Source organism: Spodoptera frugiperda, chromosome 12 (assembly GCF_023101765.2).
Source record: "Spodoptera frugiperda isolate SF20-4 chromosome 12, AGI-APGP_CSIRO_Sfru_2.0, whole genome shotgun sequence".
In the NCBI taxonomy this organism is placed as follows: Eukaryota; Metazoa; Arthropoda; class Insecta; order Lepidoptera; family Noctuidae; genus Spodoptera; species Spodoptera frugiperda.
In genome coordinates this window covers 3,588,351-3,611,227 of record NC_064223.1, presented here as the reverse complement: position 1 = coordinate 3,611,227, position 22,877 = coordinate 3,588,351, and the positions used below count along the sequence as shown (strand labels likewise).

Genomic DNA, 22,877 nt, shown 5'->3' with positions numbered 1-22,877 from the left:
TTAGTAGTCAGTATCGACACTATATGCGTCATGTGATCAATAGTGCACCTGACGCGAACTGGAATTTCAGCTGTTTCAGGAACAGAATATACGCTTGATATGATTTATGTTTAGTTAGATGGAAATGCCGGATTATTGTTCAAAGAAGTTAGTAGTTGTTTGATTTTGTGAATGATATAAACACTGAAATGTTTCCTAGAAATATTTTGGGTGAGTTATTTCGTAGAGATAGTAGAATATTCACATAATTATATTATTAAATTCCGAAAAGAAATTAATTACTAACGAAGACATGATTGTTTTACGCATCTGTATAAAAAATCTCTTAGTTAATCGAATTTTGAAATTATTTTAAACTCATTCGTAATTGAGAAAATTACTATAATGGTAAAAAAAGCGCTTAGTAATAAGTCAATTTTACACTTTAAAATTCCTTACATACATGCTTACATATCCACAACACTCTTAAACGTTACTGTAACGACAACATGTAACACGAACATGAACATGAAAATGTTAATAAAACACGTTACGGGAACAATGTTACATTACATGTTACAACTGACATTTGATGCACGTTCTCAAAATATGATCACGTCGTATTTCAATAAATGTCATTCGTAAAACGACACGCGTCTTACGATGATTTTACGAGTAAACGTAGCATTATGCTTAGCGTACGTAATGTTGGGTTTTATATGCTAAGGGGGTAAGCAGAGGTGCACATTAAATGTAATGTATGCTTTTCGTCAGTAGGACAATGAGTCCCTCCTAAGTAACAGGGGCGAATCTCATATCTTTAGGAATAAAAGGTGTGAAGTTGCATTATTATTATTTTCTATCTTATAATAACTATCGTGAGACATGCTGCGCACGCTGCTCATGATAGTTTCTTCCATTAATTATTAACGTGAGTAAACCGGAATTTTTAGTTGAATCATTATTTTGAACAATCGACATTTGCCTTTGAAATTGCCTTTAAAAGCATAATAACATTTTTAGTATTTTAGATTTAAAAATATGTACTCGTGTATCGGTGTAAGATACATATACATCAAACTTCAATTACTTCTATATCACATCACATCCTTCTATCCATTTTCATAAAAATCATACATTTCACAATTTCCTAATCCCCATCTAAACGTGAAGACATGTAAAACACTCTTAAAACGTTTTACACCGAAATTCAAAGCCAATTTCATTCGCTGACTTTGTAAACAATATCAAAAAGCCTTCAACCACTTCAGAGAGACGTTCCGACCTACCTGTTGAGTAATTTATGCGAGTTCCCCGTCAGATATCGACGTACCTATTGAAATTCAAGTCGGAGTGTAGTCAAGATAAAATCTCGGGGGCATATTGCTTTGTATTAGGAAAAAGGCGACATAAAGCCTAGGGGATTGTAATAAATCAACACCCTGTATATAGTTTATTGCCGGTCGTAAACTCTGCAAGCTGTTCTCAATGTTTTTATACAGCGGAAAAGAACCATTAGTGATTATTGTAATGGCTTGATCGATTTCGTAGAAGTGCTACGAAATGCGTAGCAGCGTCGTAGCCGTCTGCTACGAAAGTGACATGTAATTTGACGTGCAATGTGACATATTTATTGTATGAGACGTTTGTTAAAATGAATACTTAGAAGTTTGTCACCGTTCTAATTCTTCGTTTAACTTTATTATAATGCAGTAAAATTTCTATTAAACACTTCAGAAAGTATTCAAAAATTGGGTCACCTCTCAAAATAAACGAAACAGTCCATACAATCCTTATGATGCACCATATCGTGTGTCCCACAACCATAACAAACATGCGATGGTGCTTTCTTTCCCCATAAACCTCCATAAATGCGGTTACACACTACATTCACACGTGTGTCGGTGAATTTGATAAGTTTTATGACATAACCTCGTCAATATCTCGCCCGGTCATGCGAATTATGTGAGGAATCTTGTTGAAAGCACTTCTAATATGTGATTAATATGGAGGTACTTACTATAACTATAGCATATTTTACCCATCCGTAGTCGAACGGGTAATAGATAAGGCAATGGTGTGACATAGCTATGTAAGTTTTGATATAATTTGTTAAATATGAGTATCAATCTTATATATTCACGTTTCTATTCATTCATATGACTATCGTTTAAATGCTGTTAATCTAGAGATAGCTTAAAAGCATACGAAAGTACATTTTGACTGTATACCTATCGTTCACCAGCTTAAATCTCCCAGAGTTTATGTTATATTTAACCTGAGTCCATGGTTTGATTAATACCTAAGTCTAATTGCAACAAATCTCTTACTGAAATAATAAATTCATAAATTAAATCTAACCCTCTCAAATTGAGAAGTCGCATCTGCACCCACTCTACTTTAAAGAAGTTAAATGAAAGAATGTCCAAAGACACGAATTTACAATTGCCATGTAATATTCAGAATCGTCATAGGGCCGTGCCGTCGGTAACGAAAAGCTCGCTTCATTAAACACAACTCAAATTAAAGAAAAAAGGACTTAAACGACGTGCAAGCTAAATTGCACCTTACGCCCTTCATAAATTAAATCGTAATCCTACAATCAGATTACAAGTGCCCCATGTGTGTAGGTAATTAGTCTTGGAAACAAAACAAGGTTTAACAAGTTTGAATCGGTTTTGTGACATGTTGAAACAGTTGAAAATTGTGTGTTCGAATGTGGTGCGAAGATAAATGGTTTCGAGAATTAGATGTTGATAGGAACGTCAGAATTCCTTTGTTATCAGGCTTTGTTTGTAGGTGTTGATTTCTTAACAATTTATATTATGTGAAAGTGTTATAGTTTTTTTTTAAGGGCGAAAATCATCCATTTACTTCTCCTGCCTTGGGTGAGGCGAGAGGGAGAGTCAGATTCAGTTTGACTAAAAACCACATTGTTCCTACTCCTGCTTTTCGAGCCAGACTCCGGTAACCCGCTAGGCAGCTCCGGAAAGTGCTAGAGCTCTTTATAGCATAACTCTTTTCTTTTTATTTCGATTCGGAGAGCTAAATGTAATAAGAATTTTGTTTCAAAGGATTTATATCAGCAATCAATGTCTTAGATAGAACTAACGACTTTCTAGTTTGACTGGACTTCAGTATTAAAATCGTGATAAGGAGTAACTAAGGAAAATATTTCGCTCGAATTTTTCATTCAAAATCCCCGTTTCATTAAACGGCCATTCTAAATCAATTTGAAATATCTTTACTAAAAGCGATTTGAAATAATACGGATCTCTAACACATTAGGAGTTTCGTGAATCTATCTAGAACCTTTCGTTTTCGCATTACTTTAAATGTCGATAAATCTTTTCAATTTGAACAGTTTCAGCTAAACACATTCAGAAGATCAGCCCTTAGATAAAGAAGGTTTTTTAAAGGACAACCCGTCGAACGAGATAATTTATTTACTTTCTTTGTTGTCTTTATTTTTTTTGTATTATCTGATACAATTTACTCGATAATGGAAAATATTGGTGAAGATAGTCTATAATGTATAAGTTCTTAATTTTAAAAAAGATTTTTTTCATTCCATTTCGTATTTTGTTGCCACTCTGCATTGCTACTCGTAGAAAATTCATACAATCTTCATGTATTCTACTAATGCGTCTATGATATCTCACTCCAGGTCTTTTTGAACGTTTGTTGATTGTACATCGAGCACATTGAGCCTTCTTCTGTAAACCAAAGGCGAATGAACATGAATAGTACCTAATTTATAAACAAATTATAACAGCCCCTAATTATAGCAGCAACAAAAGGTTCGAAGAACCACTTCCTACAAGGAATATTATTTTATATAATATTTCTTATTTATATTACAGTTGACGTAGAATTCTCTATAAGTAATTAAGTATTTTACAAAGAACTTCTTTAAGTTATTTTCTTATTACATTAGCTTACACGGGGTGCAGAATTGTTTCAGGTTAATAAGAATTCTACTTACTAAGAAACAGCTTAGCTGCTGCAGGTACCTGTCGTTTTCATTTTTTGTTATAAACAGAGCCCTTTGTTTTCGCTTCCAGTTAAGCAAAGTGAAGGTAAGTGAGAATTTTCTGAGTAATTTTCTAGAAGACTAATTAGATTATGTATGTAAGAGAACAATTATTATTACAACAGTATTTTCACTGACATAGAAAAAACTGCAAGGAAAATCTTATAATAGCCTTTATTGGTGGTTGAATCCTCAATATAATTTTTCCATCTTTTCATTACTTTCGGCGTTTAGTCTTCTTATTTTGTGAGTTTAGTACAGCGTCAACGTGGTACAATTATTATATTTTTTGATGTTAGTGTTGAAAATCAACGCCGTGGCTCGAGCCACCGTGCTCGGGCTACGGCATTTTAGCTGAGCACTGGCCTTTTCGCGCCGTGTTGCTGATTTTTTTTCATGCCTTATTTAGTAACGACGCAAATAAACTGATTTCTTTCTTTCTATCCACAAGAACACAGCAGTATTGTATATTCTTTTTATTATATCACAATAGGCATAAGTAAATACTACAATAAACATACTCTTACCTTACAATACTATAGCAGAATAAATACCAAAAGAGACTTTAACATATTTTGTATGAAACCTCAAGAAAGATGCGTCGTCGTCAGTGTGTCTTACAGCTCAACTTTGATGTACGTACAAGTAGATTATATGCAGCCACTGCTAAGGCTATAAAGGAGTAAGCTGAGCTCAAAAGGACTTAGTTCCTCTGTCTTAGAGGCTCAGAGCTGGTCATGTAGTGGGGGCCATTCAAGTAGGTCGTGTTCTAACTGTATTCTTTTTAAATTGGATTTTATTTAAGATTAGAAAAATCTGTTGAATGCAAATCCTCCGCTAGCGCCGGTCACTTTTGCCCCCCATGGCGTTTAATGTGTTAAGTGATAAAATAATAATAGGTACATGGTGAAATTAAGTAGTGTTCCAAATGTTAGCAAGAGTCTTATTTATTTGATTTCGAAATATATTATTGTCAATTACATACATTATAATTTTATGTAATTGTAAATATTGTATTGGAAACAGCAGACATAACTGGCGTAAAGTTTATCCTTATGATTTATTCATAATCATCGTAATCGTCAATGGCCATTTTAATTGTGGAACTGGTAAACTTGAAAAGTACTTTTTCCATTTCAATTTCTTAAAACAAAAATTTAAAAGAGCTATAATAAGAATTCCGCATTCATTATTTCATCAGAAACCAAAACCAACTTTGTTCTTCAGAAAATAAAACATTAATTTGTTTCTATCAACCGTTTCTTCCCCTTTTACACGAAAATGAAATATCATTCATTTTTGGGAATAAAGAAATTTTCATAGCATAAGTAAAATTGAACCTTTTAGTAACAGATTTTAGATAGAATTTTCAGTGTAAGACCTAAATCTGGATATTTGCAGGGTCTCAAATAGGATGCTATGACGAATTTTGCGTGTCTTGCAAACTTATCGATGTAAATTGTTAGAACGTGCCGCGCGACAGTTTGTATGTGACGTTTTGTTGCAATGGAACGTGTTGCTAGCGACATACGTGTTGCTAGCGACAAACAGGTTGGCTATCTATTTCTCGAGTTATGTTTGAATTTCAATTTTAGTGAGGTGTAAAGGTGAATCGATTTGATAGAAGTATGGAGGTATGAGTTTGTTTTATCGATTTGTGGACGGACCAAGATATTATCGTATTCAGTTTGCTTTGTATAATAAGAATTTAGAGTTCTATACATATATATTATTTATAGTTATTTAGTTGTCAGCTAGTATTAGCTTTAGTATTATAACCAATGTCAATGTAATTGATTACATTAACTAAATACATTATTGGATAAATGAAAAAGAAAACCGTTTTGATGCCTGAGTATCTCAAGTATTTGCAAACAAAATAACTTTGCGAAGAATGTCGATAAACATAGTCATACTGGAGGTGTTTGCGACCACTTTCTATTAGACTGGCTTTTTATACGAAGTTACTTAATATTGAAAAATATTTTCATGTTTTTATCCCTGAAAGGCTCTCAATTTAGTAGGTAGACTAGAGAAGTTCTATCGTCTATCGGCTCTTAATTTTAGGTGCCTACTTGTATTTGCCGCTCTTAAGAGCGGTCTGCGAGCTGTCTAATCGACAGTTCAATTCATCAGAAATTATAAGTCAAGATGGTTTTCTGCATCGTTAGTCTTAGAAAGTTAACTCGGTCACATTGGTACTTTGCCGTTCGTAGGTTTCGAAACCGCACTCTCATGCATAAGAAATGGACGTAATTAACCACTGGGCTAATACGACATATTCAAAATAACCAACAAAATTTTCACGCTTCTCTATCTTATTTCAACCATTAAAAACTCCAGAACAGGAAAAATGTATTAAAACATAATAACGAGACAATATCAATCGATTTCTTCCAATTCAATTACTTTAAATTAATCTTGGAAGGTAATTCCGTAAATGCATGAGTTGCTTGGCAGTAATAGCAGTTGGGGCTCGTTCACATTGGTAGCAGTTCCAACCTGTAGTAAGAATTTAGGATGGTCTAAGTGTGGAAGAGCCATGCTTCGGCACGTATGGGCCGGCTCGACCGGAGTTCCGGCTTCATAGAAAACCGTTGTATTTCTTTGTGTGAGTGAGGTTGCCGAAGGCCCAATTATCAACCCTTAAATTCCTAACCCCCAAAAGACCGATGATTTTTCTTTCTTTCTGTTTCAACGCGCAAATCTCTGGAATATATATTTTTGTGTCGGATAGTCCATTTATTGAGAAAGGCTAAGCTATAAGCTATAAGCTAAGCTATAAAACATCACGCTATGATCAAAAGCAGCCGAGCAAAGCGAGTGAAGCCGCGCGAAAGTAGCTATTTAAAATAAAATAGTGGAGAATTAAATAACAAAAAGAGTAAAAAGCAAAAAGAAAATATATATATAGCAAAAAGAGTCGAGTAAAGCGGGTGAAACCGCGCGAAAGTAGCTAGTTAAAAATAATACGTAACCATGAAAACGAGCCTTAACATTGGATGCCTCTTGCACAGCGCTTCCTATCCATTAGACATAATCCCTCTGTTGAAAATCCTTAGCAAATAACTCGTACCTATAGTTAGTCAGAAAGAAAAAAGAAAACAGATAAATAATCTCTCCATCTCTCTCTTTCTGCTTTTAATTTAATAGGCAACGTAGATAATTAACGAAACGAGAAATATTTTTCTTGTTGATATTATATTTGTAACTTTTTATCAAAGACATAAATGGTGAAAAGTGTCTGTGCTTTCTACAATGGTGATGCGTGCTATAATGTGCACCTTTGCCTACCCCTTCTGGAATAAAAGGCGTGACGATAGGATATAGAATTCATCCAGACGGTTGAATTAGGTACGGCTTATTTGATTAAAAGCAAATTATATGCTTTGGTTATCAGTAATCCGATTAGGAGTGGAGTGCATCAAAGAGAAATAGTAGATTATGTAACAGTTACTTATTGGAAATAAACATTATTACTTCGTAGCGTACTGGGAATATTTACTTCTTTTATTTTATCTTCTAGAAACTTCTCAGAATCAAATCGGATTATATTTTATTTGCGTTTGTATTTTTCAGTATTGGGTTATTTTCTAAAATGTATCTTCTTTTTACTTATTCCGAGTAGCCATGTAGTAAACATCATGTCTCGTATTCGATTTTAAGGCCGATGAACTATTTTTGAGTTTTTCAAACTTAACTTCATCGTATCAACTAAGTTCTCCTGAATTAAAAATCACCAAATATTTTTTAAATCCTTCTCCTACAGGTACCTACTAAGCAACCCAAAAAAATATATGAAAACACAACACCAACATTATTCACAGAACACGTTCAAAATTCCGGACACCCTAACAGAAATCCCCATATAAGTGAATTCACTTTCACGTTTAATAAGACTTCACTCCGACTAGTCCATCACTCACTGACCACTTGAAATCGCGAGGGATCCACGGAGGAGGCTGCGAGATGCATGACTTAAACAGGTACCGTTAAGCCGCGTACAGATTATAAAACTATGTTATAAAAAATATTTTATTCAGTAAATGTGGAATTGGAGTAACTGATATTTTAAATTTTATTTTGGACGGATTTTATTGAAAATCAGATAAAATAAAATTAAATGTTGCGAGGTTAATAATTATTGATCTAAGAGACATTTTTTGCGATATTGAGTTATATACATAATTCGATGGAGAAAAATTCGGTGATTCCGAATATGTATATAAATTAATATCGCAAAAAATGTCGCTTAGATCAATTGGCTTTTCAACTATCTGTAGAAATTCGAGTGTTATCAAACATGTGTTATTAACAGTATTTTTTTACAAATATTATATATCATGTAGATCTTGTAAATAGCACTACAGTATACACAATAAAAATGTTATACTTACAATATTATTTGGTAGGATTGTCGCCAATATGTCCAGTATTGTTATTTGTTGCAGTATGTACCTACGTGTTACAAGAAAAAAGTTGTACAACATGTTACATGATCTATACGCACCTTTATAAATCATATTATTGGGTCGTAGTTTGACAAAGTGGGGCGTTGAGGCACGCTCCCTCCTCCTCATGGGTCCTCCTCTCAAGTATCGCTGATTTCGCATTCGACTCTTGCTGCTTGCGAATAGGGATGTATACTTTTTAAAATACTGTTAAATTGATTACAGAGATTTGTAAAACAATCGATAGTTTTTTAAGATAGTAAGTAAGTCTGAGGTCGAGTTTATTATTTTTCGAAATTTAAAAATGTCTTATATTATAAATGTAGTGTGTGTAGTCAAAAATTAAGCAATACAAACATAATTATGACATTTCTGCTGCATCCCTTGATCGAATTTGCATTAGGGCTGATTCAATTTGAATCTTTTGGCACAATATCCAATTCGAGTCTTGTCTTAAACTGACAGATTTAATTCCAATTAATTAATGAAGTATTATATAATATGATGTATTACTATCCAAGAGAATAATTTTATTACTCAAGAAAACAGAAATGTTACTCAATTTTAAGTTGCACTTAAGTTGGCAACCGCCTCAGTCATTCCAAGGTACCTTAACAGAAATAATTGTAAGAAACTTCATCATCTTGAGTGCTGGAATATTTGCCGTTGGGCATTAAAGTTTTAATATATTCTGTGATGCGACAGCCCTAATACAGTTGTTGAAAATGCCAGATTATGCGAGCAAACTTGTGCCAAATGTGTGAGAGGGTGTGAAGAAAATAGAAAAAAAAAATACATAGTGGGACTGTAAGTAGGAGTGAAACTAAGCAAAATATGATTAAAGGATTTAATTTAACATAATATGCCGTGCTAAGCACCAAATATGTTACACAATTTTGATCGGATTTAATGGATTCTTGGATTTTATTGGAAAATTTAATTACATTTGGGAGAAAATTTTGTCATGGACGCCAGCCATTTGAAAGCCATTTACACCGGTATTTGTAACCGACTTCATGTTACACTGTAATTTAAGTAGTTTATTTTCATTGAGCTCCATATTTGCCGCTATTCACTGAAGTAGGTAGTATCCACATTAATTTATCACAAAATGTAATATCCCTCGTGTTTCAATATTAATATTTTACCTTTAGTAAATTAAACTGAATTCATTTTAAACGTTTTATATTGGATTCCGTATTAATTTTAAAACTTTGAGCGATTGATCGATGTGTTTGAGTTTTTAAATCTGTTTTACTTTCATTACAGTTTTATGATCGGCAGCCATTTTGTAGGTACATAAAATGCATTACAACAGTGTTGCTTTTGTTCCTAAAACGTAATGAAGTCACGTATTTTCCGTGTAATCCCTTGGCTCACTGTAATCCGAATGTCATGAAGGGCAAGTGCCGTGGGTACAACTCGGTCGTCAAGTGAAGCGTGTGGCATACCGTATTATGTACGATCGCGCTTAGGTACAACCCACAAAATTGATATGATATTCGCCAGAAATGGGCACAATTTCTTACCGAGTTCTCGATGTTAGTATCTATTAAATGATCCTACATATTTGGTGGTTTCCCAGGCAGTTTTCTAGGCTGTATGTGTGTGTATAGGTAAGTGGTAAGAATATTTTATGTTAGAGTGTAGTGTCGTTACGGAAGCGTCGTTTTAGTAGTAGTTTGGGAAGTGTCCACATAGTTTTTATGGTTTTTCGTTTATTATATCAAAATGCTAATGTAATTAAGGTTTTTATGCAATATTTGTATCTATCTATGAAGTTATAAACACATATTTTATTCTTTAGGTCTTTTATGTTGTAGTGGATAAAAAAATCAACTACTTCTCATTATGTACTGCTAGGTTCAGTGAAGTTTCGATTAAGTTCTATAGCACTTTGTCCAATATTGACATAAATTCCTGAACCTTAAAATATAAATCACCACCCTAGACAATAAAACCATAAACGAAACAATCTGTTTCGATCAAATTCATTAAGCGTAATACGTTTTATATTGTGTGAAAACAATTCACAATTTTATTCAGATAAGAAATGACTTATGCAAATTCAAATTATACTTACGTATCTCAAGTAATAAACGAAGTTATTCAAAGGAGCTAAAGATTTCTCTTTGTCCTAAGGAAAAAGAAAACGGTGAAATCACGGATAATCCGGTTTAAGGCGTATTTATTATGGAACCTTGTTGCGGACTTAATGAAGTCCCTCACGGTTCCTCCCGTAGGGAGTAAATAAATATTAGTAAATGTAAATTAATCAACTGACACCGCCTTTGGGCTAATAGTTAATTGCTTCTGAAATAGGATTCTTGATCGATTACAGATATTTTTTTAGTAATTAGCCATGTACCGTTTATGCATTAGCCATGCATTTGTCTCTTCTACATCTTTGTCGTAATTTCCACGATTGGTAGGCGAGTTAGAGATGTTTTTAAGGGGGAGAATCATATAATGACTTCAAAAGGAAGTGTCAGACTCTTCCTGACAAAAAACCACCCCGTTCCATCTCCTGGTTTTCGAGCCGAGGACCGGTAAATCTATTTTCAACACATTGGTTCTTCAATGTAGGTACTTTACATTAATAGGTACAGGTTGAATAATGATATAGGTATTATTACAATGTAAGTCATAATATATTCAATAGTACCTGGATACAACATAGTGTATGAGTGAAATTGAATTTAATTAGAGAACTGTTCTCGTTAGCTTTCATAAAACGGTGGCCAGCAGTTGTCTGATGAAATTAATTGTTCGTTTGGAAGTTTATTGCAGTAACTTTGATGTGAGTTTTCTATGTAACTTTATATAATAAGCTTTTTGTTTGAACATGAATTATTTTTGTCTCTTAAATCGGATGGTTATATCATTATACATTACATTTTCTTTTCTTCTTAATAACGTTGCTCCATACTAGGATTTTCTCCTGTGTCGTAGATGCGTTTACAAAGAGTTGCTACGTGCGGAAACCGAACCCGCTACCTGTTACACGGCAGCCAGTTGCCCAGCTACTTATATAAGTGCAGCCATTCTATATAAATATTTTATTAAAAATGTACCTATTAATTCGATTTAAAACACGAGACCAGGAAGCCATTCCCTCTTTAACATTCCTAAATACCACACAAACAATATTAAATATATTCCTTTACCACACAATAGGGATGATAACGGGGTATGAAAATTAACAATCTATTTAGTCCGTCAGTTAGGTAATGAAAAAATATTAGACACGTATTTGTTTATTTTGTCATATAAGATAACAATACTTATATAAAACGAATCAATGTTTAGGAACTCACCTAGAAGTGACTTCACGCGATATTTCAAAACCATATATCTTTGAAAATATTTGTTTCCGTAAGACAATAAAAAATACGTGTCTAATATTTTAAAATAATCTACCCTATTCAATGCACAGACAACCAGTCAGATCATTACTGTGATAATGTTCAATGCTTCTATTGTTCAGATACTCATAGTATAGCTATATATATGTGGCCTATATGAATAGTACACGTATCACCTGCCCTTTGTCTCAACGACTTAGTACAGTTACTATTGAGGTATGTCTCCGTTCTGTTCTCTGGTTCATTGTGTGAATAGGTAGTTAAAGGTTATTCAAGCTTGTAGCTATTTTGTGTAGAGCGAATCGATGAAGGGCTGTTCTAGAATGAGGTGGAAATAAATTTCAATATTTTTTCTAATATTAATGTTAAGTTTCTAATATTAATAAAGTTTTTTTTGAGGAGATTTTTCTTGCGTCTTGAATGAAGCGAGGTAGAGGATCAGACTTTTACTGACTAAAACCACTCCGTTCCGACAACTGTTCTTCGAACCGGAGGCTCGGCAACTTGTCAGCTCTTCTGCGGCTCCATATCATATCAGCACCATTGGGCTCCATCTGTGGTGGCCAGATGGCTTTCAGAGGGGGCGCAGAATGTGACGCGCCGTTTCTCAATAGATTAACTTGTGGTTTAGATTATTTATGAAAGTCTTGTCTATAAATAGTAATTTGCTATACCCATATAACAATCAAACTTCAGTTAAATGCTATGAAACTATCCACTACTATCCAGCAACTCATTTTCACTAAAGAAAAAATCGTAAATCTCGAACACCACAAAATATTTCAAATTGGCTACATATTTTCTTCTAAAACATGCCGTACAAACTTGTAAAGGCACAGAGGAGATACTATAACTCAGCACTGTATCATTAAGCTAACAAAATGTGACTTGCTTCACACAATTTTGCTCAGGTATCCATTGTGAGAGGCCCGATGTTCAGTGGGCCATGCGAAGCTATTTTCACCTTTTTAAGAATATATTTTTTCGTGCAACCTTGTCTGTAGACCTGTAGACGTATTATTAAGTTTTGGTTGAGATATATGGTGCTGATCAATGATTGGTTGGTGTTTTGCTTGTTCGAGCAAATTGTTATTGGTTTGTATTTTTGATTGAAAGGTTTCTTTTAACACTTTATGTACAAAACGGACATAGGCTGGCTTAATGCCGAAAGGTTCTTTGTTTAGTTTTCGTTATGGCCTTTGTAGTTGATTGGGTGGTCGATAGAGCATGGTATCCCCAGTTAGACACACTAAGAGAGACAATAGGTTCTACTATAATTTTTTTATTTATTTAATTTTTTTTATTTTACTATAATTTTTGAGTGCAAAATTGCTCATTCTGAGAAAGACTTATTATCAAAGGTTTATTTTAACTTAACTCTGTTTATGTTACGCTCTGAAATATGTTTTTGCAAAAAGTAAAAATGCTATTTATAAAAAAAATTGCTAGTTAGTAAAGAAAAATAATCATCTGGACGAGACCCCATCGAACCACGGTGACCGCGCGGCGCGGCGCTCGTGCACCAATGGGCTGTGAAATTAAAGGGCAACTGTGACATGAGGCTTTGAACTGACTGCGAATCTGACTTTGTGCCATCATATTCATGTTGACAAGAGAAGCATATCGATCCAATAGAAAAACTTTTTTTAAAGAAAGAGAACCGTCTTTAATTTTTTTACCGCCTTATTTTTTTTTGTCAGGTAATATATCCAAAATCTTCTTCTAAGTCGCATCTAAAATCGGTTTAGCCATACGTGAGATAACCGTGCACATACATGCATACATACAGGTCAAACTAAGAACATCCTTTTTTAAAATCGGTTAAAGGCTATGATGTGGCATATTTTAATAAGTCTTTTTTTATTAAATCTCAGTATGTGATAGCTAGCATGAGATCCGAAATTGTAAAATGTGTATTGTAAATAAATGTAGATAATTCATACTCTCGTTCACTCCATCCACTCTTGACATAGATTACTGGTAAAATGTGAATGTTAAATAAAATATTAGCACCCTTGCTTTAAAAATAGACTAACAAAATGTAATAAAAATATTTAAAATACTTTTCCTTGTAAAAAGCTGTCCACCTCAATAAAAAACAGCGAATGAATTTGGATACTTTAAAAAGAAACGTCACTTTGAATGTTTCCTTTTTTTCTATAATTATATGAACACAAAAATTGTTACCTTGGTATTATTTCACCATCAACAATGATGCCGAGGGGGTTGGAAGTAACGCACTAATTACGGGTTAATTATAATTTGACGGCGCTCAATTACCTGACCGAACCGGAGTCGGGTTTTATTTTAATGATAGAATGAAATGTATAATGTATAGTGTAATTTTGTTTTTTAAGACAAAAAATCTGCAGCATGAACTTTTTATGTTTTAGTACGGCAATTTTGTTGACGTACTTAAATTCCATGTCGGCAAAGTGATTTTTTTCTCTGATTCAACAAAATTTTAGCTACAAGGACGATGTCACTTATCACAATGAACATAAAGTTTAATTTGATGAATTCATTGAACGTGGATAAATTAAAGTTATTTTACTTTCAGTCCTAATCTTCCAATATTTAGTCACTCCTGAAAGTCTAAATCCCTTTATTTGAAATACAAAAATACAAATAGACCAAATCTTAAGTCATCCAGAAAAAACTTTCCGAAAAATTTGGTTAAGAAAAGTTAAAGCGAATCTATGTTTGCGTTCAATTACTGAACTTTTCGAATTCATCAAACATTTTTTTTAAGATGAAAATTATGAATTTCCAAAAATAGAACGTATTTACGTAGTTTCTATTTTAAGCGTAAGTCCCTACTTGGAAATTTTGAGTGACGTATTTTGGTTCGTGGTCCTCAAAGCTGTTATTTTGTCATTATGGTATAATGTTGACACAATTATGGTGCCTACGTGTCAAGTTAAACACTTCAGAATGACAAGATATATTAACGTGGGGGAAGTTTAGAAGAAGGGGTTAAGCAACCCCAAGTCAAGTTATTTGAGACCAGGGATTTTTTTAAAATGGTTGAAAATTAACAGGCAAATCATCAGATCTGGCTTACTCTTGAATCCAATGGGGTAGATGACTAATTTTAGATATTAGACACATATTTTTTATTTTCTTACGGAAACAAGTACTTTCGACGATATATTGATTCGAAATATCGCGTGACGTCACTTTTGTGTACGTTTTATCCTCAATAGTGACGTAGTTAGCTCCCACTCCTATACTTTGATTCGTTTTATGTAAGTATTCTTTATGATAAAATAAAAAAGGGCCTAATATTTTTTCATTACCTAATTGACGGGCTAAATATTATTTCTTATATAAATATTAATTCCGATCGGTCGACATTGATATTGGAAATTTCATACGCTAGTTTCAAGATTACCGCTCATTGCATCCGTATTGCTTAGATATTGAATAAACGAAATGGTATCGAGTTTGGTAAAAATCTTTATATAACTTCTTGACTTAACTCAACTCTACCTTGAACTCTTACCATGACCATAACGACTAGTCATCACTACGAGGTAATCTAGGTATATTACTACTGGTCATAGCTCCTTTCATAGACCTTTTCTTTCATTTCTCTAAATTATAGTTATTACCATGTGTGAATGTCTTTCTAGGTACGCACCTTTAATATTCTTTTTTATATTGGATGGGTTTTATCCAAGAATGTAACCATCACGCCTTTTTAGACCTGAAATGAGTAGATAGGAGAACTAATAGGAAATGTATATTTTACTTTCCATGTAGAAGAAAGCGAGTTGGTTTCAGCTAATACTAGTTTTATTCTTAAACTGAAATTCACTAATAATAATTAACTCGATCTGAGAGTCGAACCAGAGAATTCTATTTCAGGAATTGTGCTTATGACCTTTTAAGTTATAATTAAGACCTAAGCAGAACTGGGTCTAAATTATAGTTATTATCATTCTACCGACTGACCTTTACAACAATATGGATTCGAACTCTGACCTTCGTAAAGAGCTGGTCAAATATGATCAACATACAACATTAATTTATTAATGCTGTCATTAGAGGATTACTAGTCAATTGAATATGTATGAAAAGCTTCGTCTAATTAATATTTATTGATTATATTGATGAATTGTTCGATAATTAATTATAATGTAACTCTATATTTGTTTTTATCAAGAGAGACTTTTTGATTTTTAGCACGTTAATCGCTACGTCGGTGACTGCTTGTCCGACGCTTCGCGGTGGATTTTCCTTCAACAGTTTTCTTTTGGAAGTTAAGGCTTGACGAAGTCAGACAGACTTCAAAAAAAGAAGATTAAAAGAGAGGATTTTCTCGCTACACTTTTGTTGCTTTTCCTTTGACTACACATGCACAGCCGCGGTACAAAACTAGTTACTGACATAATATGCAAAATGTTATTAATTACACACTCAATCTTCATTATATCATGTCACATCACATCAATGGCTTAATATGGATCACTTCATTCATTCTGACAGCCTGTTAAATTCAGAGCACCATGTATATTGTATAATATTTAGCTATATTGTGTAATAATTAAATATGGCATAAACAGTTTATGTCACGAGTAATTATTAAACATTGACAGATGATGAAGTAGTGAGTTGGGCTTTTAAAATGTTCACTATTTTGTGGCGAGATAAAAGCATATTCATAGGATGTTTATCTCGTTACTTTTGGCGTGATGTGATTTTCGTGTCTATTTTCAAAAATTTCGCAGAAAACTGACGTGAAACAACGTTTGTGTTGTGTTTCGTCGTAGGAAGTCCAACTACTGCCCCCTATCCAATCTCCGTAATCCCCAACAATTCTTAAATTCCTACCCCTAAAGGCCGGCAACTAGTAACACCACCGGTGTTTCTTTTGTCTATGGGAGGCGTAAATTTCTTACCATCAGGTGATCCGTTTTATCTGTTCGTTTACCAGCTAATCTCATAAATAAAACGAAATCTATTTTGACTCAAAAGCCTAGTACCACTATTATACATAGCACTGTCTCCATTTCCATTTCCACAAACAACATCAGTTGTTGTTTGAGAGATTCTCAGGCCCAAACAATAAAATTACCCCATCGCACTGAGCTAACCGCATTGGTCGTTGAAATGCAAGCTGAGTGCTACTCCTACGGTAGCACAAGTAGTTAGTAGGCTAGCTACCGTATGAGAATATTTGCCCAATGGTACGCCTTTGATGATTGCTATTCATGTTAGTCGAGTTTATACGTATGTTAGTGTGCATGTATGTGTGTGTAGGTTTCACAGCTATTCGTTTGATTGATACCTGAGATTTGTTTCCCATAGGTAGATATTTGCGAACGTGCTCCTGAATCAATTTGAAGTATATTTTGTGGGTTCCATTTTTGTGATTGCGTTGCGGATGTAGTGGTACGTAGTTTCTGTTGAGATTTGTTACTTTGATGAAATATTTAACCAGTTTTTATGCAGTATATCTTTTGTCAGAAAAACTAAAAAAAGTATATATAGTATGCGATCGCAATGAATAATGTAGTTTTAGAAAATATCTAAGTACTGAATAATTTTAATATTAAGTAGTGTTATTTAAATAAAATAATGTCAAATAAAATAATGTCTATAGCACTCTCACAAATTAGTATGTTACGGTAGCGAGCGCATTGGTCATGCAGATTGTTGGCAACAAAGTTACGAGTTGACAACTTCATTATTTGTTAGCATCCCTCTTCATTATATAACATTAATGTGATAATGTAAATAAAAGATCGGTCATTTTAGTCAGTAAGAGTCGGCTTTCCTCAGCCAAGATAGCAGACGTCAATGGGCAATTTTCCCTACTTCAAAAGAAAAAACTTGCAATATAATTCTAGAAAAAAAGATAAACTTTTCCATTTTTATTATTCATCTTAAACAAAAACTTTACAGAAGTTATACATCTGCTTAAGAAATAGCATTGACTGAATGGCGTCTTTGACACTGACAAAATCGAGTTACATCATCATCACCAAGAGTGGTGTACATTTTAGATAAGCACCAACAAAGTAGGGTGGTTCAGTAATATATGGTGCTTGAAAAATTGAAGGTCGTCTACGTGGCTATGATAACATCTATGCGACACCTTACACATAGCTTTTGTAGGGGAAAATGTATCATGTATTTTTTATGGTAAACGAGCAGACGAATCACCTGATGGTAAGCAATCGACACCCGAAGCACCAGAAGTGTTTTAAGTGCGTTGCCGGTTTTTTGGGGGTTAGGAATTTAAGGGTTGTTAGGGAATCGGGTATTGGGAAGGGGGGTAATTGGGCCTCCGGTAATCTTACTTACTCAACGAAACACAATGTTTCACGTCGGTTTTCTGTGAGACCGTGGTATCACCCCGGTAGAGCCGATCCATTCGTGCCGAAGCATGGCTCTCCCACACATATTGTTTTGAGTAGGACTTACCATGCTGTAGTGTTTTTCTTTTTAATCTAATAGTATATAGTACTATTTTATTATATACTATTATATATACCTACTATTTTTTTTAAACATTCGATTTGAAACATAAATCGATTTTTGATATTTTCGTTTGAATTTGTGCCCAGTGTATGGCTAAGTCCCCTAAATAATGACTTTAATGGTTTACTCCTATTACATGAGTCATAGCATAATTGATACAAAGTATTTAGATATAGTATACCTATTCACAACAACTCAAAATCACCTAGGTCAGTATTACAACTACCATTCATTTCGCCAATGACGTACTAGGTTACTAGATCATATATCAACGTTTAGACATCAAAGTGGTCCATTTCCTTCAGGCGAGTTTTACATCTTCCGCCAGATGAGAAACAGTCAGGTTCTTGTTTGTTTGCTGCTACTGTATTTCTTTTGATACACGTTTCTGATTTAGATATGTTATATTAAACAGTTTAGCTAGTTATGATAATTGTGTGCTTTAAAATTTGATAGTTTTGAAGTGGTTTTTTCTTTGAGCTATTTATTTTTGAACTGTTATTTTGTCGATTGAACTAGTTCAAGGTTGAAGTTTTGCGAAGTGATTGTAAGTTTTGTTATATGCACGGGTGTGTACGAGTATACTATCCTATTTCTTGAGAATGATGTGTTTAGTAAACATTGAGTATTACCTGGTTTTTACTCAATAAACAATATAATGCGTTTCGGGTGCCCATGGGCGCAGGCGATTGCTTATCATCAGGTTGTCCGTCTGATCATTTACCGGTTTACACAAAAAAAAAAAATCGATTTGGCTGACATAAAAGTATCCCTTGTGCTAAAATTTTATAATTTTCATATTTTATGTGAGACTAACTACAATTTCCAATACTAATAACAATTCAATTAATCACCTAATAAAAATTGACACCTAAATCAAAACGTTTATCTATACATATAATAAAATCGTAGAAAAGTGCTGTCTGTACATTGAAAATAAAAATAAAAAAAATAGCAGGGGTTATTGTTATGTCGATGTCGAACCCAAAAATGTAATTAACTGTTTTTTTGTCTGTTTGTCTGTTTGTCTGTGCGCGCTAATCTCAGAAACGGCTGATCCGAGTTGGATGCGGTTTTCACGAATATATTGTGGGATGCTTAAATTTACATTTAGTGTTTGTTTCATGTCAATCGGTTCATAAATAAAAAAGTTATGTCAAATTAAAGAATCACGTCGAACATTCTATGCTTATACCATTAATCTCCGCAACTATTTGACGGATTTGGTTGAAATTTGGTACAGATATAGTTTAGAACCTTAGAAAGGACATAGATATATTTTTGTTTCAAAAATCAAAAAATAAAAATAAGAAATAAATTATTTATAAATAATTCTATGTCGATCGTTACACGACTTCGGTTCATGTTATTGTTTTAATTCATCGAAAAAAGTAAATAAATAGTAAAAAGGTATGAAAAAAATAATATCAATATAATAAAACATTTAGTACAAAGAAAATGCTCTAACGGAGTATAGATAATTCTATGTCGATCGTTACACGACTTCGGTTCATGTTATTGTTTTAATTCATCGAAAAAAAGTAAATAAATAGTAAAAAGGTATGAAAAAAATAATATCAATATAATTAAACTTTTAGTACAAAGAAAATGCTCGAACGGAGTATAAATAAATAATCCAAGTTGTCTTTATCCTCGATAGATGGCGTTGGGATCGAAATAGATCGCGCTATGGTTTCGTTACATTCATTTGGTTGGGTATCGGCCGAGCGCTTCGGTACTATCGTAGAAAAAGTATATTATCAGTCGTATGATTATTTGTCTGTAGTGGTCCTGCTGTTTCGTATATTCTAAATTGGTTTCGTTGTATTTGTCAATTAATAAGTTTATTTGTTGGGTTTTCCTGGTTTTCTGGTTAAACTATTTAACGTACCTAGGTTTAGTTTGATATCGATTATTAGTAGTTACTGTAGTTATTTTTTTAATAAAATTGTAAGTCTAATTTATAAATTAATTAGATTAGATTTAAGTCGTTTCTTTTAAATTATTTAGTTTAAGCTTGGTTATTATAGCATAGAGGATAGGTTGTAATATAGTTTCTTTTTTAACTGTTATAAATTCGTAATTCGTAGCTTTCTTTAGTTTTAAGTTAGTTTAAGTCCGTTTTTAAACTATTTTTTCAATGCCCTAAGTGAGTATACATCTATTAAATTCAAACGCAGAGCTCATTATGTTGATTTTTGAAGAGTTCCCTGGAATATCTTCCACATCTCATTTTTCAAGAGATCCCGCGAGATCGGGAACTATGTGGTTAAAACCAAAAATTTGCCGGAAGTCACTATTCCACGCGAACGAAGTCGCGGGCAAAAGCTAGTAACGTAATAAAATAACGCTGTAAGGTCTAAAATAACCGTTATTTATGAGAACGTTGGTTATATTAGAGCCGTTATTCGCGTCTAATTCAATTTGTTAGACTGGACGGCAGACAGCGGTCAGTAGACTACATCTCTACTAGCATAGCTAACACAGCACTCTCCTTTATTTTAATTTATAACTTACTTAACTTAGTTATTTTAAAATAACGTCTGTTGCATTATGTTGTTAAGGAAAAGGAGTTTGGTGGTATTATTTTGCTATATTATAGATACTTCTGTTACATAGCATTTATTTAATTACTAGACCCCAATGATTTCTAAGTGGAAATATAAAATACCTATTCATCAGTCGAATGACGTCTACTGTTAATAATAGTTCTCCCACGTAATGGGTTTATCATAATCCTTGCACTTAACAGGTGAATTGAGAACCGAGAGAGAGAGTTAAGTCACCAAATAATACTGATGACTTTATTCGCCCACGTAATTCAAATAAAGAACCCGGAGCTACGGAGTACTACAGTGATCAGGTGGGCCGTGTGCATTTTTGTCACCGTCGTGGTGTCAACAAAATAGCGATTATTTCTAACCTTAGCTTAGTTTTCGAAAGTTTAGCAAACTGCAATATCGGTGCATTGCGTTCCGTGCGCGCCTCATAAAGCCATCATTCTACCACAGATGGGGCCCAGTAGAGCTGATGTCCGATCCGGGGCTGCGTACAACGTAACGGCCTACTGGAACTCCGGTGCGAAAGAGTAGGAACGGGGTGGTTTTGACACTGACACTTCCTCTCATCTCACCCAAGGCGGCAGAATTTATTGGAAAAGAAAAGAAACACAGCTACATAAAATCCCAAACTGATCCAAAAATCGCTCTTATTTTTCCTCTTTTTCCAAATACGATTTGGTCAACGACCCCGAAACCACAATAAGTTTTCATCAGCGATATTACCGATACCCTTATTCTTACGGCCATTACTTAGGAGACGACCGCTGACATATCGCCATTATTTAATATTTCATCAGCAGAGAACGGTACGAGGTGTGGTCACTTGGTTGTCGCATGCCTTCGTCGACCACTTGTTAGAGAAATTACTTATCGATCAGCGGTTAGGTATTAGAACGTGGGATAACTTGCTTTATGTTTTCATTTAACGTGTTTTTATACTTTGTTAGGAGTGTAGATACTTTGCTAGGTTAGTTTTTTCGTATCAGAGAGTACTAGAGTGCTTTTCCACCAGATTTGTGCTATGTAGCTATACTACGAAGATGTAATAGCTAAGCTGTGAAACTATGTGACCGTTTCCACCGATATTAAGCTGTGTAGCTTTGCGAGTAAAATGTACTATGAAGATGCGCCACCGCAAAGTAGCTGTGCGAGGAAGATGCGCAGCTCGAGTCTACAATATATCGATGTAGGAATGCCATCCATAGCACGCATATTTCCATATTAAAAACATAGCTTAGCTGAGTCCGTTTCCAATATGTATTTAATTGAAGTGTGTGCAGCTACTATGTTTAATACACGTTTGTGCACTTTCTATATTGTTTAAAATATAATATCCTACTCTGTGAATGTACGTTTTGTATTCTATTCAATAGAATATACTAGAGAATACTTCAGTAATCCTTTGCCCATAGATCCATCAAGGTAACAAATCTATTCATATATCTCACGTACACATTAATCCAACAGGTCCCATTGTGTGCTGGACTCAATCCTTGCTCAACCATATACTAAGTATAGTACTACAAGACCAGTATAACTTGAACTTTGGAGCGAAGTACGCTTTGTACTTGAAGCTTTATACAATTCTTGAAACGTGTACAAGTCCTGGAAAATATAGATTGCAAAATATAGAATTGTTCGTGCATTATATTTATATGTGTCCATATACATCAACAGCTTATAAATAGCCACTGCGGACCAAAGGCCTCTTCGCACACGAAGGTTTGATAAATTGAATTAATCACCACGCTTGCTCAATGCGGGTGAGCGATTTCAAACTTACAATAAAAATTAGAAATTATAAGTCCAGGTTTCCTCACGATGTTTTCCTTCACCGTTTGCCAACTTGGATAATGTTACATTGGTACTTGCCGTTGGTAGGTTTCGAACCTCATTTGTAAGAAGCGGACGTTTTAAACCTCCGGGCTAACACGACACTTTTTATTCACATTACCTACACATAATAGGGTTACTATAATGCATATAACTATATGTATTC

The 22,877-nt window shown here is 33.9% G+C and overlaps 1 protein-coding gene across 25 annotated transcripts in view; it reads left to right on the top strand.

The window, feature by feature from the left end:
* Positions 1–22,877, top strand: part of LOC118263166 (voltage-dependent calcium channel type A subunit alpha-1) — a 254,477-nt gene that overhangs the window by 58,562 nt on the left and 173,038 nt on the right. The window lies entirely within an intron of this gene.